This window comes from Diorhabda carinulata, chromosome 12, assembly GCF_026250575.1.
Source record: "Diorhabda carinulata isolate Delta chromosome 12, icDioCari1.1, whole genome shotgun sequence".
NCBI lineage: Eukaryota > Metazoa > Arthropoda > Insecta > Coleoptera > Chrysomelidae > Diorhabda > Diorhabda carinulata.
In genome coordinates this window covers 6,812,689-6,833,266 of record NC_079471.1, presented here as the reverse complement: position 1 = coordinate 6,833,266, position 20,578 = coordinate 6,812,689, and the positions used below count along the sequence as shown (strand labels likewise).

Sequence of the window (20,578 nt, the reverse complement as noted above, 5' to 3'; positions counted from 1 at the left end):
TGGTGTCTGTTTAGAAGTATTTTGAGTCAGCCAATAAACTAAATTTATAATATGCTGGGTGATGCATGTTTTTATATATAACTATGTAATAGAGTTTTTTAGGCTTTGATGATTTGTATCTGTAAATTGGTAGTTTTTGGGAATTCTGTAATAATGTAAACTTGAAAAAATATTAGAATTTTCAAAGAATATCTTTACTTTCTTATTTCTTGGACCCTTTTATATGCTTTTGTTATTAAATTGTCTTGATATTGATGAAGACCGAAATAGGTCGAAACGTCACTTTTTTAGTGGTTTTAAAATTTTTTATCAGAAGAAATTTGAAAGCAATACAATTTAATAACGAAAACATAAATAAGTATCAACTTAAATATAGTTTTCTAAATGTCTATGAAATGAGAAATTATAAGTAGATATTCAGTACACAAAATTTATATTTAGTTTGTTCAGTTCGAAGTCGATATCTCTCAGTAGCTATAAAGAAACTTTAATAAATAAAAATTTATCAACGAAATATAAAATATTTCTGTATTTGCATAAAAATTGCTGGAAATGATTGCTCTTATTAAGGAAAAGACGTTTATCAAAACAGGTTCAGATCGAGAGAAATGTTATTGACTCAAGTTTGTATCTGACAAGTGCAAGAAAATATCAAGTGATTGACGTCATTATGACTGCGCCAGATACGAATATTTTATTTGTTCAAGTTATAGAAAAACAAACATTGAAGACTAATTCAAGAAATATATATATATATATATATATATATATATATATATATATATATATATATATATATATATATATATATATATATAGGAGCGGTTTCTTATTGGGGACATGGCAATGAAACACCAAAGTGGACAAACTTTAATATATTTTCCGAGCTTTCGAATACTCACGTATTCATCGTCTGGGAAATAATTAAGTAAGATTTTCGGTGGTTTTGAATCGTATTCTTGTAAAAAATTTTAAAATTCATAGGTTTCAAAATTCAATATTCAAATTGACGTTTATAGAAATATTTGTTTCATTGCCACGTTCCCAATAAGAAAGCGCAAAATCAATGAAGTTAATAAGAATTGAAGTTCAAAAACAAGATAAATTTCTTGCGAACTCCGTCGCTTTGTTTGATGACCTACTAAAAAATGAGAGAGATATGAATAATAGATATGAAAGGCTAGAAAAGTTGGTGAAAAAACGACGTTCAATGTATTCTCTCAAATAAATCTGAAATATAAGAAAACAATAGGATGTGAAATGATGAATATGACTACTATACGAGGATGTATTGATATCTAGTTAGCCTAAACCACTTCCATTCATAAACAAAATATTGCGTTACCATAGCAACGCACAATAAATTATTAGAAGTGTCAGTGTAAAGTTTGACGTCATAAAAGTAAACCTGAGTGACGCAATAAATTAAAAGGAAAAAGATGTCCACCGAAATTGTGAAAACCGAAAAATTGGAGTATCGAGCCATCATCAAATACCCGTATTTAGAAGGGTTAAGAGGTAAGCAGATTTACGAAGATATGCTTAATACCCTTGGCGATCAATGTACTCCGTATGCGACCGTGAAAAATTGGACTGCAAGCTTCAAAAGAGGTAAATTTTCCATTGAATATGATGACCGATCGGGAAGGCCAGTTTCTGTGTCAGTCGGATATCGGATATCTGAAGCACTGAATATTTCATACGAACGCGTTCATCATATAGTTCACGTCAATTTGGACATGAGAAAAATTACTGTAAAATGGATCCTCACATGTTTGAAGGTTGACCAAAAGCGTGCAAGGGTAGAAGCATAGCGTTCGATTTGTGCTCGATTTGTAAACTATGTAGACTTCTTGTCAATGCATTCCAAAATTACTCTGCATTGTCAATCGATACACAAGAAAGTCACATTTTTTTTCGAAGAGTTAAAACTATAACTCTGTGTGTTATAATATTTTTAAAATCGTGCCCGTAGTCAAGCAAAGCGCCATAAATCATAAAAATATACCTTGGAATAAGATTACGATACATACGTAATAATGTGGCAGGTTCAGAGCAAATGTAGCTCTCTCGATTTGAGACTTCTACTATAGGCTAACTTTAACGGATCAGATTGAAGCGTGTGTCGATATATCTTCTTTTTTTAATGCTTATCCATTAATGGATGTTCGCGATCACATTTTTCATGGCTTCTCTATCTCTAGCGGTATGGATCAATGTCTGAATATCTTGTATACCCGTCTACTGCCTCACGTTCCGCAACCATGACATCCTCTTCCGTCCCAATACTCTCTTACCTTCAATCTTGCCATCGACTATCAGCTGAAGGAATTGATATTTATGGCCTTGCATTATATGGCCAAGATATGCAATCTGTCTTTATTGATACGCCTGAGAATATCCTCATTCCTCACTTTGGCAGTCCATGGTATCTTCAGGATTCTACGATATACCCACATTTCGAATGCCTCTAATTTGTTGATGTTTTTTACCTTAAGGGTCCAGCCCTCCATCCCGTAAAGAAGCACTGACCAAACGACCATTCTTCATAGAGCCATGTTCCTAGATATTTAAATTTTTCTACTTGTTCTATAGGTTTTCCATTATATGTTACTCTAAATTTTTTAAACGTATTCGCTTCCCTAATGATAATCATGAATAGGTGAAAATATTTTGATTTATAAATGAGTCAGAGCCAGAGCAAATATATTGTTTACTCTAATTTGTTGTTAGTGGTTTTGGTCAATATCTCAATTTGGTAATATATCACAGTCTGTTGCTAGAGCTTGGAAAAAATTTCTCTACAAAAGATCTTACACGTTGTTCCACTTAAAATTGTTTTTTTTTTCACCTATTTATAATTACATATTATTGTACTTAACATCAAATTAAATAGTTTTTCAATTCTCTTATGTTTGGTGTTTGTAAATAAATTTAGTATCGGGGTTTCAAACTAGACTTTTATATTCACACTACTTCATTATAAAAGTTGTAACAGCACAACGTATATTCAACAGAATAAAAGTTATATGCCCAACGTTTACTATTATTAAACACGTTTTTGTTATATTGAACTAAAATATTTAGCAATCCTATATAGATGGAAATTCCAGTAGAATTGAGTATTGAAGATAAAACTCGAATTATTCTATATAATAATGTTAAGACAATTAGACAATACTGAGTATGTCTCTGTACTTTTAGAGCAATGTAGAAAAATCCAGATATGTTAGAAGCGTGTAGAGATTTTAAAGAAATTAACACATAAATTAACACGTATGAAGTTACAAAAACTGTCAGGGAGTGAATCAAAATACAAGATGAAATACTAACTCTTAACAAGATGGATTAACCTCCTGGAATCTCCCATAGAACTGGTGGGATTGGAAGTAGACTACGCGCGAAACCGCGATGCGAAACACGATGCCGAAATGACAGGGGATGGTGGAATGTCCTGTTTAGAATTCATACGTGGATTTTGCCTAACTGGACGGTGTATGTGTATGTGTGTGTATTTCATTTTAGAAGTTATTTAGAATTGTAAACAATAAAAGTGAACGAAGGTATATAATAATTGTTGACCCAAAAAAATATGATGATACTTTTTTGTTACAAAAATAGTCCATGTAAAATTTTGGGCAGTTAACAGCTTGAATCGTTACAGAAGTGGTAAAGTATTTTGGAAGCCATGACAAAATTTATCCTTACGTTATTTTATTGCTGAAACATTAAGTATCAATCGACTATTTTAAATATCATCCTTGCACTTTAGGAACTAGCTTTTTTTTAATAAAAGATGTGATCAAAATGCAAATAAAGTTGTGTAAGACGAAACGACCAATTCGAATCATATTAAATTATGTCAGCATACCTAATATTTTATACGTAATAGGTTAACCAGGATGTATATGGAAACCATAACAGAAAAACATCTCAATTTTGATAATAAATTATATTCAATATATTACACATGAGTTTTAATTTACATATTTTTGACACGTGAGGTCAGTAATTGCAATTTATCTATATTTGTAACAAGTTCTTATTAATAATTATTATAATTAAAGGGTAAAGAGTAAACACCAACGATGTTTATTTTAAAAGAATTTTCAGTGGATCAGCACGTTGGCATTCTTCATTTTGAGTATCTGAGTAATGAAACATTTGAAAATGATACTTTGCAAATTTTTCTTAATGAATTTTCGCATAATTATCTAAAGTCAAAATGAGTTCAAGTGACGCAAAGAAATTATGAAATTTGTGTTAAAAGTGATTTTATTTTGTCCACGAAATTATTCAATTCGCTCCGCTCATTCCACAAACTTTCTCAATCACATTTTATTTTACATATTGTATATATTCTAAGCATTTTTAGATTCTTTGGCATATTTTACTGTGGTCTACACATTTATTTTTCATTATTTGCTCAGTAATTATAAAAAAATAATTGAAACAATTTCTAAACTATGAAAAAGTATCTTTATTCCACTCAATACAACAAAATTTATAGTCGATAGTTTGTAAAGGCTAGGCAGCTGTTGCCCAATCAATTTAAAAACAAATAAATGGTTATAGATGAAAACAAATGCTTCTCCATTTTGACTAATGCATCAAAAGTATTGAGATCAGAATTTTCATCAGAAATAAAATATTGAACATAAATTTCTGTTAGATTTAGAATATGCGCCATTTACGTAGAACGTAGCTTCTCCTTATACAAATTTTGAACAAAGAAGACAAATTTTTACAGTCGAGAATTTAGACAAATATGTACTTGAAAGAGTGAACGAAATTGTATTTAATATTACTTAACCTTCCATTAGGCGCGCGGGTATTTCTAACGTATTTGGTCGCGTTGTATCTAGCAGATACATATATCAAATAAATTTTTTTTGTTATTATTATTTTCAATACATCAATACAGCAAATTTTATATGAATACTTCTTTTCTTCGCTTTTAATTTAACATTTTTTCAAGTAAAAAAAAAAAATAATTATTTTATATGTAAAATTTTAATTATGTTATCGACAGAATTAGGTTTATTCAAAATATTTTACAAACTTATAAAATTAATCGGAATAATCACCCTCTTCAATTTCTTTATTATAACATTTATTACAAATCATATTTGTATGAAGTTTTATACATAAATAAATTCCACATTTTTTACAACAATATGCAGACACTGACGTTTTCTTATTTTCTACAAGTGTTGCCTCTTGAACTTCTTGTTGTGCTTCCAAGGTTTTGTAATTTTTGAGCAAATCTTTGGTTTGTCGTGAGAGACTTCTTATTTGGGCCCTCACTTTTAGTTGTTCTCTAGTAAGGCTAGTCCTATTTTTTTCAAATATTCTCTTCTTGTGACAAACGTATTTTTGTTTCCAAGAAATACCACCCGCGAGTTGATTCCAGCTACATTCAGTAAATGGTAAAAAATTACCATCGGCCACCTCTTAGTTGATCTAGCAACATTATTAAAAATTTTGATACCATATTTGTTTGGTTTCGATGCTATGTACTGTCGAAATGCACATCGACCACGATATGCTGGCAGCATTTCATATATGGTCACGTTTTGCTCAAGATGATAATGTTTTTTGCAGTTTTCAATGAAATTACTGAAGAGATTCCTAACAGCTGCTAACTTGTCAAATTCACGTCTTTCTTCTCTTGTAGACCTATCATCAAATCTTTAGACATCTGAGTAGAAATCTGAAGCGCTTTTCAGTCATTGCCATTTTGAAAAGATCAATTCCTGGCCCGTCAGATGCACAAAAATCTTTCAAATTGCGGTGACCTCCTCGAAATACACCTGCTAGGTATAACAGGCCAAACAATGCTCTTATTTCAATCAAGTCTGTGGGACGACAATTTCTTTCAGTTTCGGCGTTTATGGCTGTTTGACCAATTACACCAGGTAACTTCATCATATTATGAGGACGGGCTCGAGTTACTCTTGGTACAATTTTACTCCATCGTGTTCCGTCTTTGCCTACAATGAGCATTTCAATGTAACACAATACAAGTGCATAAAATAGCTCTAGCTTACCCAAAAAAAAATTACTGTCATCGCTTATTTCAAGTTCATGATCAGTCTCGGAATCAACTGATCGTGTCTCGACGTGGTCTTCTGTTTTAGATTCATCAGAGTCATCCACATCTTCTTGTAAATTTTCAATTTGACACTCGCACAAGCACTTTTAGAATACAAATAAACAAATAAATACTTAAAAACAATAAAATTTACGTTTGAATAATTACAAAACGTCGAAATGAACGAGAACTTATCCCAACTAAATCTAAAGATAAACTGACGCTTTTGGTCGCGCTATATCTAGCAGGTACAAATCCGGCGGTCGGACGGCCAGGGGTTGTAAAAGTAAAATGAGCCGATTGTACTTCTAGGAGAGGCTTCGAGATACATCTGCCGAGAACTACTGCAAATCTCCATTTTCTAGAGCTATTACATAAATAAATATTTAGCAAAAAGTTAGCCACGTATCTCGTAGATACACGCGCGACTAATGGAAGGTTAATAATAACGTGTATATATTTGTAAATAGGTATAAATATTATGTAGACAAATAAAAGCGACCATTTTTTTAAATTGAATTTACGTTGCATATTTAGTTATGATTGTAGGTTTGAAATACCGAAGAGCTTACGATAACCTCTGCTCTAAGTTTCGATTGATTTACAAGTTAATTCTTGTGGCACTTTTCCACATATTTTATAGATAGTGCCTAATGATTTTAAATGACGATTTTTAGTAGGTTCAAGGGAGTCCGAGTATTGGTAATAGGTTAGTTTTACTCCGTTTCCTTTATTACCTTCAATATTTCATATTAGCGGACGACCTAAGCGCCAACGATTTTCAAATGTTAAATATCCAATATCAAAACTGTGTCTACCCCTTCAATTTCATATATTTTCTACCACGGCTGCTTGAAATTTATTTTCAATGATATCTTAACAATAAATGAATTTCATATTTATTGTACTCCGCTATTTATCATGAAAAGTCGTCAAGAGACACAAAAAAAATGATTAAAAGACTGTAGAGCAATTCTTTATAGAAATAGACCTGTTTAAATTAAGGTGTACCGACTTTATTTGTTTTTTATTTATTAATATATTTATTTATTCATTTATCTATTTATTTGTTTACTTATTTATCCATTTCTACACTAACCAACCGAACAAGTGCCAATTAAAAGACAAACGTAAGAGTTAAAAATTAGACAAGGTACAAATTGGGGCACGTATAGCACGTGTGAGGTAGCGTGAATTGAGAGAGACAACTCGTACATTCTACACGTGCAGCGTGGTGATCCGCATATTTGGACACGCGTTTTCAAAAAGGAAACGGTGGGATTTGGATTTGATTGGCAGTTCGCGATTAGCCGACATCATAAAATGTCTGAAATTTTTGATAATCGAACAAAACAATTGTTGTTATTGAACTTAAGTTCTCAATCAGAATCGGATAATACTGAGGGGGAAATGTTGTGTTATTCCTTGATGAGGAAGAAATTTAAATCATCTAATAAATTTATTCTATCGAAGAGAAACTTTTTCTCCTTAATCTTAAATTTATATCAGTGATCGATCTATTGAATTATTTGAAGTTTTATTAGAATTTACAAAACAGTTTTTAGAAAATAGACTAAAAGGTCATCAATGCGATGAAAAAATTATAAAACTGTATTAACGAACCACGAAATAACAAAAAAACATAAATTCAATTATAAAGATTCAAAAATTCGTGCCACGGAATCTAATAGATGAAAAAAGAATTTTTAGAAATGGTTCACATTCCTAAGAACGAAAAATCTATTTTGTAAATTCTAATAAAATTACAAATAATTTATTTGATCGCAGATATAAATTTAAGATGTAAGTACTAACGAAAAATTAATGTTTCTTATTTGAACAAATTTCTATTTTGGTTTTAATTTGATATTCATGATGTAAGTGATCTATTGACTAATATAAATACGTAAATTGTCAGTATCGAAACTAATTTTAAAATAAAAGAGACTTTTAATCAAGAACATTTAGAAGCATAAACATATCAAAAGATCTAAGAAATAAAAAATTAAGGAAAAAATATATTTTGATGAAATATTCAAATAATGAAACTACACACGCCACAATGTGATAACCACTTCGTTTAATTCTGTACCACATATTTCTTGTCCTGAGGACAATTTTCTCCTTCGCTTTTTCCGTACTTTAGGATTTAGTATTCAATTGTTTTCGACAGCCTTCATTGACCCATTTATCTAGTAGTTAAAAGTGTATTGTCAGTAGAAAGGAATCCAGATTTTTCAAAGGTGAGAGATCCCTACATAGGTTGTGCACAAAGGACGTATCTTTTATTATGTAATATAGTCTTTATGTCCAGCATATTTTAGGGTTGTATAAGTTATAAGCAAATTATCGATTTTTCTCTATTATCAGCTTGATATAAATCCTTGAAATTTTGCCAATATGCATTATGAAAGCTTATTATTCAATTCATTATTTCGAGATATAAAAAAAATTACTTTTTGCATGATAAATAAGGAAAAGAATTGTACATTTTCAAGCAAGCCAAGAAAATTTTATGCCAGAAGCAATAATTCATAATTATTACATATTATACGAGATGTGGCTATTGATTTTCATAACTTGGAAATGGCAATATTGCGGTACTTTATGTTTATCTGCCTAGGCCTAAAGTTTGTGTTTCATACGTATTTCTTTGAAGAAAAAATTCACGTTAGGGTAACGTTCTAGCGAAATCTAACCATTAATGTTGAAAATCAAGGGATTTGAATCAGTAGAAGACGATCCACGTAAAAGAGCCGTTAGCAAACACTTATCACATTTGATCGGTGCCTGTGTTGTCTAATGAGTTGAATATCAACAAAGAAACCGCCAGCAATATGTTACATGCAGAATATTTTGGCAAAATTAGTGCCTATGAACAGAAACAAAATCGAAAGGTATATGCAAGGATTTGTATCGAGGCAACCCAATATCTCAATCCACATTGATTGAGCTACAGTTTTTGTTTAACCTTATGCCAGGCGCTTATGCTTTTGCAACACCATCAGGTGCTAGCCGTATTCTGGTGGGCAACATTTGTTTCATTTCACTTCGCAATTTACTCTTAATGATGATTTAATTTGCTTTAAAAAAATAAACACCTTCGCAAAGACCTTCCATGGCTTTCCAACAATATTCGCATATTATTTTGGAATGTTTCTCACACACAAATTCTGAAAACTCTTTTATAGTACTTGATATTCTCTCTTAGAAGTCTTCACATTTACGGGAAGGTTTTTTATGTCTGATCTGTTCATTAAATCTTGAGCCAGATTTTGAGAAAAATATTTCTTCGACCGGGAGCTTCTACTGGTAATCCTGAATTGAACAATATCTGTTTTTTGATTCGAGCTACGTTCATTATATAATAAGAATTACAATCGGCCAGCGACATAATTTGTTGACAGTGTCAATTCCTTCGGTTGTATTTTAAGCCATAATAATTTCTAGCTTCTTGGTGCTTGTCGATTTCATCATTATTATGCATAGTTTAAATAAAAACTACACATTTCCTTCGGCAACTCTTTTTGGAAGCCGAACTGGGAACTGGCCGATGTATTTTTCCTCAGGGTGCCCAGGAATGGAACTTTCTTTGCTAAAAGAATCTGAGTCAAGTTGACACTTGAATACCAATTGTCAGTAGATACTTTGGACGGCAGTTGACAAATTTCAATTTCCTAATAATAAAGAATATCCTTGTCTGTCGTCCAATGGACGGCGTAGCGCTGGGCGAAAGGTTAATAAAGGCACTCCAACGGAGCCGACTCTACTATTTAGTTTTTATATTGTCCCCGGCGACTTTTTTCATCTTCCAGGATAAAATCACATCTCAATAGAACTTATCATGGTAGCGTAGAGAAGATCAAATAAGCTGTAACTGTGGTATTTTTATGTAGGATTGCATCGATACTATTATAAAGTAGATAATAAAATTTTGTGAGAAGCTTTATAAGTTTATATTTTATTGATGAATTCATGGAATTAATTTCAGCACCTCGTATGATAAATCATTGAAATATGTAAGGTTTTATTGAAGGAACTTAGTTATTCTGCGCACGTTCAACGATATCGTTCAAGTTGCTATGACGTCTATATTTCCTGTGCGAATATCACAGACACAGACCATTTGCTCTTTTCTATCACAATTCGCAAAAATATTAAAATCTTTCATTTTTATCCATCGAATCGAATGGAGGAAGAAGTTACGTAATATAAAAAGATATGGATGATTTACTATATATCCCAGCGATATACATACAAGACAATGCGTTAACAATGTAATACATGAAAACGAAAAAATAATTTATATCTTGGCTTCAGCATGAAACTATAAGATGTTGCTATGGTATTACAAATCTTCGATTTTCCGAGACAATTTAATAATCGGTCATTTATGGACAGAATGAAATACATATCTTAATATAATTAGTTGGCATTGATATAGAATCTTTCAAAAAAGTCCAAAATAGCAAATTTAGCAACTGAATTGCATCTTCTTCTTGGTAGTAGAAAGCTTGATTGTGAAGAAGCTATTTTCATCAACGAGCTCTATGTTATAATCCTTTTTTTATCGTTATCTTCGTTTTTTTAAACATTAAGTTTTATGTAATCGTCCGCCATCACTTCATATCCTCATCGTCATCACATTTAAGCTATTCATGAATATTTTTATAATGCTGATGTTCGAATTCAAAAATGTAAGTATTTTTGTTCAGTCATAAACGCTCAAATGGATCCAGACGAATAAATCAAGATCAGAATTGAAATGACTAGAAAAGCATTGGACAAATACTCCTCAATGTTTGCAAACAGAAATCTAAGCAATCACGTCAGAATAGGATTCATGGAATGTAGTCAGTACTGCTGTACGAAGTGGAAACTTGGACCTTCAAAGCTCAAATGATCAAAAAACTTTGAGATGTGACTCTATAGACGAATCCTGAAGATACCTTGGACTGACAGAATCATCAACGGCGAAGTACTAAGACGCATTGGTCGCAAAAGAAAGCTGTTTACAAATATTATTGAAGTAAGAAAAACATCTTACATACGACAAATACCTACTGGTACAGAACACAATGCAGGGCAGACTAGAGGAAGAAAAGGCGTCGACAGGAAGAAGAAATCCTGTCCTGACATAAGGGAATGGATAAATCTTAGCGTGGAACAGAGACGCATTTCAAAACGTGGTCGCCACAGAGATTGATTCAGCAGCTCTTATACAGAAAGGTTCGGGGGTCTCACAGATACAAGAGTAGTTTCATTTCTGCAAACTTATACCAAGCTATTTTAGTAACGCAATCCCAATATTCTGCTGCTTTATAAACAGTTTCCTTCACGTTTATCAGTTTATAGATTTTATCCAAGATTTTGTCCAAGCATAACCATACGTAGCAAATATTTTCTGTAATATCGTTTGAAGCTTGCAGATTCTTGGTCCATCGGTTGGAGAAATGAGGTTACATTTGGAAAAAAAAACTCAATTTTTTTTCATATCTAGTGGCACATCAATAATCAGTGAAATAGTCAGATATATCTCAATATATCATCTCAATAGTCTCAATAAAACATCATAACAGGAAACCATACGAACTGTCACTGACGAATGTACCTTAGCTTCGAAGGGTCGGCGTACGATTTAAATTTGAATTTTTGTCTTTTTTCCTTTCAGTTAACGGATGTTTCGTGTAACCATGTTTCATATATTCGTATATACCTTAATCTTAAAATATCTTCAGAAGTACAGGGCCGTTTTAGATAAATTTTGATACTTTTACGAAACTGTAGTATGTGGAAAAAATAACGTTAAACTACAAGTCATTTGATGATATCAAAATCCAACAAATAAATAAAGCTAAAGTTTGAAATATTTCGTATATTTGAAGGGCTCATTATAAAAGTCAAAACACGAGGAAAGATCTATTTATATAATCTATATGTATAAAAATTAATTTCTGTTCGTTAGTCTCGCTAAAACTCGTGAACGGCTGAACCGATTTGGTTAATTCTGGTCTTGAATTATTTGTGAAAATCCAGGTTTAAAAAATGAAAATATGAAAATGCTCGGATTTAAATAAAAACACCAATTTTGTTTTTCCTTGATGTTTTGTCACCAATAAAATTTCTGAACGCAACCATATTTGACATAGACAGACAAAAAGTGCAAGCAGTTGTTGAACATTGGAAATAATAAAGTCGCACTGGACATCTCGAGGATTCATCACATCATCCAATTATTTCTGTCACATTACAGACTCAAAAAAGGAGCTAATTTAGCGTGTTTTCATCAGATATAGCGCATCAGTTCAATAATCATAATTGGCTGGGGGAACGAGCAATATTGACAGAGAAAAATAAATATGTCGAGGATCTCAATGCGATCATTCAGAATTTTCTTCCGGGATAGTTGGTTCCCTTCAAATTAGTCGACACCGTTATAAACCAGGATGACGTAACTACTACGTAACTATCTCGTAGTTTTTAAATTAACTGGAATTGCCTCGATTACCACTTCACAATTTGCAATTAAAAGTAGGATCAGTTGGAACAAGACTGGCAGTGGAAAAGGTGATGATTATTCCAACGGATTTACCATTCGATTTTAAACGTTTAGAATTTCCGATAGGCCTGGTCTTTGCGATGACCATAAATAAATCGCAAGGCCATTCATTGAAAGTATGTGGAAGCAACTTGAGTTTTCCTGTTTCGCGTATGGACAATACCGTCATCTTTATTTATTTACGCACCACAAAACAAAACAAAAAAAAAATAGTTTTTTAGAAAGCTTTAAATTGATATCATAACTGTGTATGTCTGTCATTATCAGTATTTTTTTAAAAATTTGTTCTATTGTAAAAGGATTACTTTTGTTTGTTTTAAGTTTATTTTATCCAAAAGTTTAAGTCTTCTATTTATCGATTGATGCAGTACGAAGTCTGCCGGGTCAGCTTGTATATGATAAAATCATTATATTCATAACAACCATGGTTTCAACAAATGTTTGATAATGTTTCATACAAAATCACTTTTCAATATTGAAATCTGACAATGAAACAAAATAAGTGATGACTATATTAATCATCAATAATTAATATTGTAACAAGACACTTTAACCTGGTTAACATTAGTATGTAATTATTTCTATAACATTAAGATATTAGGTTGAATTAGTTCGGTATACACTCAATTATTAAGAGTGGATCGTATTTCTCATAATCTCATTTGTTCGAAAAACGTGACGTTGGTTGGCTTTATTGTCAATACACACCAACTTATAAGCGCAAAAAGAAATGTATAGCTTGCAAAGCGTTGATTTCGACCTCTGGTCGGTATAAGGACATGATCTTTCGTTCAGAGAAGTTTAATCTAAAAGCAGACGAGACGGCTACGTCTAACAGCTGGTTCTTAAAAGTGTATGAGCACAGAAAGCTGTAAATAAGAGCCACTATAAATTGAAAACACAAAGCTCAAGTATTCTAATGTGACACAATAAACTAGAAAATGATTCTTTATGGTAAAATAGGAAATGTGAATGTGAGGTTTGTTTTACAGTTATCAAGTTAAAGTCATCATAACAATATGATTCAGACCGTGGCTGGATATATAGACTAGAATACAAATTGTTACAAACTTTGAGCAGAATATACCACCGTATTCGCAAATATTTTTTCGTATATTAATATATAGATGTTCACTAGTTTATCCACTTATGGTAGTGACTTTATATAATCCTAAAAAAATCCGATGGGGTTAAATGAACGATTTTGGTAGCCTTTTAATTGAATCATCACTTGAAATTCGTCTTTCACCGAAAGTTTCTTCTAATTCCTGTACAACTTCAAGCTTGGAAGCTTTTAGGTTACAATCCAAATTGGAGGAAGGATACAATCCCAGTTTTTCCATGTACAACGGCTTCTTCAGTGCGCACGATATGCACATTATCAGTAAGATTGATCGTGGTCAAAAAACGAGCAATTTAACTAGAAATAGTCGCTTCGATGGATCATTATGTACGCCATAAAATAGTCGAACTGTGAGACAAGTTTGACGAGCAAAACCAAACTTATGAAGTAAATTCGTAAGACTATACGAGAGCGGTTTGACTTGACGGAAGCATGACTTTTCAGAGGTTGACAACACTTTCGCTACAGTAATTAAATTTTTAGTTTTCCACTTATTTCTGTCTTTTCATATCAGAAATAGTTTTGCAATGTATAACCAAAAACTCTAATCTAATGATTAGATTCTAATGATTAGATAGTTTTAGATGAAATATTATAAATAGAATGTTGAGGTATTACTCGAGGCAAACAAATATGTCAGATTTGTATAACATATATTCAACATCCTCTCGCTGCTGAACGCACTGTTTACACTACCACTACACCAACACTCATTATACTATCTGACGCGCGTCTCGATAACCAAGGAATCGTCGTTAGAGACTGAATGTACGAAAATCTAATAGCTTGACTTTCTTATTTTATACTGAATTTTCCCACCAATAAACCTTCTCACACGAAAATTCGTTCCAGCGGGAAAACATCCTCAATAAAGGTCCTTTCCTTGTTATATCTCTCGATGGTTAGTGAATTAAACAATGTACTACGAAATGAAGACTGGCCATCTTATGTTGGATGCAATGAAAAGATACAGCCGGGATAACAAAACAGCGCAGTTAAAATGATCAGTTTCTTCAAGCTTCGATCATAGTTCATAGTAGGATAGAGGGTGGCCAAGGTCTTCCGATAGGCCCGCCATGCCCCACTTATGCTAAAACTTTTTGACGTCACTAGGCAAACTGTGAGGCTTGTCCAAGTGTTTGCACAGTACCTGTATGAGTGCTAGGCACTCACAGATGGTCTGCAGTTTCGTCATCCATACACCAGCGTCATTCCGGAGCATCCGTGATGCCCATAGTGTGGAGATATTGCTTTGAATGATCGTGTTAGGTTAAAAGTCTCGTCACTATTGAAATGAAGCAGTTGTTTGGTCTACCCTATAGTTCTTTGAGACTATTCAACCTGTTTGTTTTCTTCGTGGTAGACTCGGAAGACCGAGTAAGACTTCAAAAACATGGCTCCAGGCCTTGATACTGAAATAAGTAAGACGCTGAACGCTGTGTAGTCGCACTCTTCTTTCTCCATACAGGGAATACGTGAGTAGGGGATGGAACATTGAGGTATATATCCAGTGGAAGATCTTAGGTGGAAGAACTCATGAACAACCGAAGGCCCTTTTGCATGCCCAGAGGATGCAGGTTTTTTGAGTTGGATACTATATAATCTCCAATGACTACCTTTGAAAGGGATGGCAGAAATTATTTTTATTAGTATTCAATTTAGTTTTTTATTAGTATTCAATTTAGTTATTCATTTGGCTGAGAAAAAGCTTCCTTCGCATCGGGATAATGCAAAGTTGCATTTTCAGAAGCAAAAATGTGTGCTTCCTCACCACCATTTTTACCCAAATTCATTGTTGACTGAGACTATTTCTTCTTCATAAACCAGTGAATGAAACCCTTGAAATAAACTTCGTTGAAGCAGATTGTATTTTTATATTCATATAATGAGTGATATCCGGGAATGTGTTTTTATTATCATATTATACATTTATGTTTTTTTATAAATGTATAATAAAATTTTATTTTTCGATTAACATTGTTTATTTAATCATTTCCAAGTCAAAGATTTACTACTTAATGATCTCAGAACATGATATTCTAACGAAGAAGTAGAATCCTTTTGAACTAAGTTAAGTACAATATTTTATCTAAAGCCTTTTGGTTTGTTCGAAATGTTGTGGATAATGAATATATTTCTCATAGGAGGGAAAAAGAAAATAACAATTTCTGGAACCGTTTACCAGATTTTGTTCCATAGGATTATTTCTTGTATCTAAACTTGAAATAATTCCTCAGTGGTCAAAGGTTTTTCAACAATGAAGAATTAATATCGGCAGATTTACAAAAAACTCGGAAAATACCTACTTTCGGTATCATTTCTTCAAATTGGTACTTTCGATTCAATAAATCAGACCGAATTTTTTATTTGGCTCTATAAAAAATATTTGAAATTGACAGTATATGTAGGTAGACGAAACACCCACCCAAGTTAGCAGATATTATTAAAAAAATCATTGAGAAATTTATGGTGAAATAAATTAATATATAAATATGAATACGCTAATAAACGTTTCATGGATTTTTGACAAGGAACAAAAACAACCTCGACATCTGAAAATGTCTTGTTTGCATACTTTACTGGTTTGTGAAAAAGAAAATATTCATATTACAAATTATTCGTAACTACTTGCATTCTTCACACGTCGGAGTTTCATTTTGTGATATCCAGGAAAAACATTTTTCGTTGCTGAATTATTTTATTTTGACGCCCCTTCTGAATGAAGTCATCAATTACAATATGAATATCAAGCTAACAATTTGTTATCACCACAAAAATAAATTTTCCTTTGTTTTCACACTTGAAAAATAAGTAGCCGCCATAAACTAAATTTATTCCCACCATATGTAGAATCATAAAAATATTTCTATAAATAGGTTATTAATATTTGTCATAAAGGACAAATACATTGAAATATTCCATTAAAATAAAATCTAAAACACTCAAAAATGAAAAAAATCAATATTAAATATCAGGTAATTATTATGACGTTATTTACATAGGACAGACATCTCAGTATTTAAAAAATAGAATAAAAGGTCATCAATACGATAAAAAAATAAAACTACGTGAGCAAACTATGAGATATCAGGGGATTTATTGATTAATATAATTACACAAGTCAATAGTTAGAATTGAGACTCAGTTAACTAAATGGATAGTAGGCCGCCGATCACAGTCAATTAACATTGTTGTAACTTTAGAAATGTCCAAAGATCTTCTAGCATTGTGAACTCTTCTTGGTATGTACCTAATAATTTAATTGCTCAAGACGCCTGAATGGAAAGTTTGGAACAAGAAATATCCAATTTATCTCAAAAATACGCTCTAAGGCTTGGCAACCATCCTGACAATCTGTCAAATATCCTAGTGGTACCACCCAATCGGTAGATGCTGACTAGATACTACCCTTGTGACTTACCTAATAGATTTTAGGACTTTTAGACTCAAAAAGACTCATAAATTTAGTGATTCGCTTATTATACACCCCAATACTCAAGTCAAAAATTTATTTTTTTTATTAGAATAAATGTGTCTCGACAACTAAGATTATTGACACATGTATTAGGCGTGGTAACTGTTCCGCATTATTTAAACTTTTTTGGAGCGAATTTCCTAGCTGGTGGTTACGGCGTTTGTTGGAGTATTGCTAGTACGTGGTTAACTGTAACTGTCAGTGGTATTTAGCGGTGCTGACATTTGGGAGAATCAGAAGTGGCCCCGAATCAATCGAGTATGCCCTGATGCGTAGCCTGCGTGCAACAACTGAGTCTCTACGTCTCATGTGAGGTGGGTTTTTGAAGTCGAGAGACCGTTCATTTTCATGTAGCTTAGAGCTGCAGCTTGATCTGCAAGTTCGTTCCCATGTATTCCAGAGTGAAACGGTATCCATACTAAATTATTGGTAACACCAGAGCTTGCAAGACGGTTAATACAGTAGGAATATTCTGACTAATAGAATATACTGGATTTGTTTAATGGAGTTTATTGATGTGAAAGAATCTGTGCATATAGCTGAATGTTTGTCATCAGAGAAAAGGGAGTTCAAAGCTTGAAGGATTGCATATAGTTCTTCTGTAGAGACGCTAGCGAAAGATGGTATAAAATGTCGTTTAATTATTTGATGTGAATTGGCTACGGCACAACCTACGTCGATCTCAGATTTAGATGCATTAGTATACAGAATTTTATTATAGTGAGTGGAATTGATAAAATTTAGAAATCAAAGTTTCAGTATATTTACTAATGTAATAAATTTTGATTGGAGTGTACACCTGTAGTAGGGTTTTTTCATTAGCACCCCATTGAAGTCGAGCCAATGATTTTAAAATGTTTGTCCGTACCACACAATTCTTTTTTATTTCTTTGATACGATCCTTCCAGGTTAATCAACGCAAAATTTTGTTTATTCGAGGAAGTATGCTATATCTTGATGCTTCACCGAATTTAATGATTTATTATTTGGAGGCTTAGAAGTGACAATTAGTTGAAATTCCTAACTAAGTTGATTTACCGCTTCCTGAGTTAAGTTACATGTGGTTTGATTATTTTGACTGCTCCAAAAGATGATTAGATCATCTGCGTATGCAGAGATCTGAATAGGGGAGTCGCTTGAAGATGATATCTTATCATTTATGGCTATTATGAAGAGCTTTGGACTCACGACTGATTCTTGGGGCACGCCAATATCTCCGCAGTGTTTCGAGGAAATTTGGTCGTTAATTGACACCTGGAATGATCTATCGGTTAGGAAATGTTGTATCAAAGCAAAAATATTACCTTGAATGTTGTGCTTTGTCAGTTTATTTAGTATTGATTAATTTACTTAAAATTTTGAATAAGAGGACTGGACTATTTTCTATATGTCCTGTTAATTGTAACTACTTTCAACATTGCAAATAAAGTAGGATTATGAAAAAATATATAAGTTCGAAAGGGTCTAAAAAATAACAAGCTAATGAAAAAATATTGTTATTTTCAACCGGTACATTATTGAAGCTATCGTCATTACAATCATTTCTAAGCAAACAGTATAAACACGTAACTCGATATAAAGTATAACTGATTGATGTGTATTAATAAAATAGAATAATATGGATGTGCAAACTACTTTATAAATCTCAAATAAACCTTCAAAATGTAGTGTCCTCAAAGGTGATTCTCTCAATTAAACAAATCGTATCATTAATCTAATTTAAAATCCACTTTTATTGAGGTTCCAAAATAAATAAATTCAAACTATATTTTATTTGCTTGTTGACAAATAACCACAGGAGATCGCGACGTTTTTAAGGTAATCAAGTGTGAGAAGCTAACGAAACACAGCAACGTTTAGTCTTTTGATTCTAATTTTAGAATATTTTCGAAGAACTTATCTGGTACAGTTAATGTTTCTCATTAAATGATTTGTCATTGGTACATTCTCACAGGAAATGGACGATACAATCTTTATTAGATAACAGCAATATAAAATGAGGGAAAAAATTTCTAATTTCAAGGGTCGAGTTTTGCGCAGAAGACAGTCGAAAAACTTTTTCAAACTTATCCATTGTTGAAGAGGGCTCCAAAATATTCGGTTCTAAATATGTATACGAGGACGGTTTGATTGTAGAAGGATTTTCTAGAGGTTGATAATAAAACTTTCGTTATATTTAATATGTTGTTAATTTTCATCATGTTTCTAAGAGAGATTCGATGGGTATTATGAGTATTTTTGGGTAGGAAAAGGGAAATTTTTTTATACAGAAAGGTTTGGTGGAGTTTGACTTGATATAAGAGTTACCCATCTCTAGGGATGGAGTTGTGGTGATTGCATTATGGTCCTGACTAAAAAAAGGAGGAAAAACGGAGGACCAATGACCAAAAGAAGACGAAAAGATAGCTCCAGTATAAGTAATAAAAGGAGTAAAGAGAAACCTAGATTTAATAAACTCAATCGTCATCTATAGCCAGAACAAAGTGCTGAACAAGAAGAAGTATAGAACCGAAATTTGGAAATCCAAAGAAGTTATTAATAGGATTAAGTACAGAATTGAAAAGCCACAAATATGGATGAAAGAGGGCCAATATATAAATACATAAAGAACCGAAAGAAATATTGGAAAGGAAATGATAATAAATACATCTTATTTAATATAGTTTTTCTGAGAAATCGGTGAAATAAAAACGATTGAAAGCAAAAAACAAGCGTTCACGTGGAAAAAGTATAAGATGCAGCTATATAAAATGATACCAGAGTACCAGCAAAAATAGAAACGGAAAAATGAGTCACAATATGTAAGTAGAGTGATGACTGTAGGAAGAAAGACAACAAAATCAGTAAAAAAGGTCGAAATAAAGAAATTACATAGTCGTAGTTTCAAACTGAAGACACCAAATGCTATGTAGCATGTTTCACTAATTTCTATTCCTCAAAAAGTAATATCCACGAGGAAATCAACGCATTTGAGATATTTTCATGAAAGATTTGTCCTATTCGAAATTTAAGCATTTTTTTAAGCCTCAAGGAGTTTTAAAGTTACCAAGTTTGATAAATTTTAAAATATAAATAAATCTGGTTTCAATTGAACGGTAAAGGATGAATTTATCTTTACTTTAGGTAAATCAGGTAGCTGCGTAGAGTCCAACTTTTCTGGAAAATCAATTAATTTTTAATTTCTGACAACCTATTAACAATAAAAGTTTCTGATAAGTAAGTGAGTAATGCTTTTCAGCCATCCATTTAAATATTGTTGAATATATCCATATTATATTATCAAATATCGAAAAAAAGCAAGTAATTCCTTCACTAGTCTTGCTAATA

The 20,578-nt window shown here is 32.2% G+C and overlaps 1 protein-coding gene across 12 annotated transcripts in view; it reads right to left on the bottom strand.

The window, feature by feature from the left end:
• LOC130899969 (disks large 1 tumor suppressor protein) overlaps positions 1-20,578 on the bottom strand; it is a 1,257,949-nt gene that overhangs the window by 998,413 nt on the left and 238,958 nt on the right. The gene's annotated exons all lie outside the window — the stretch shown is intronic.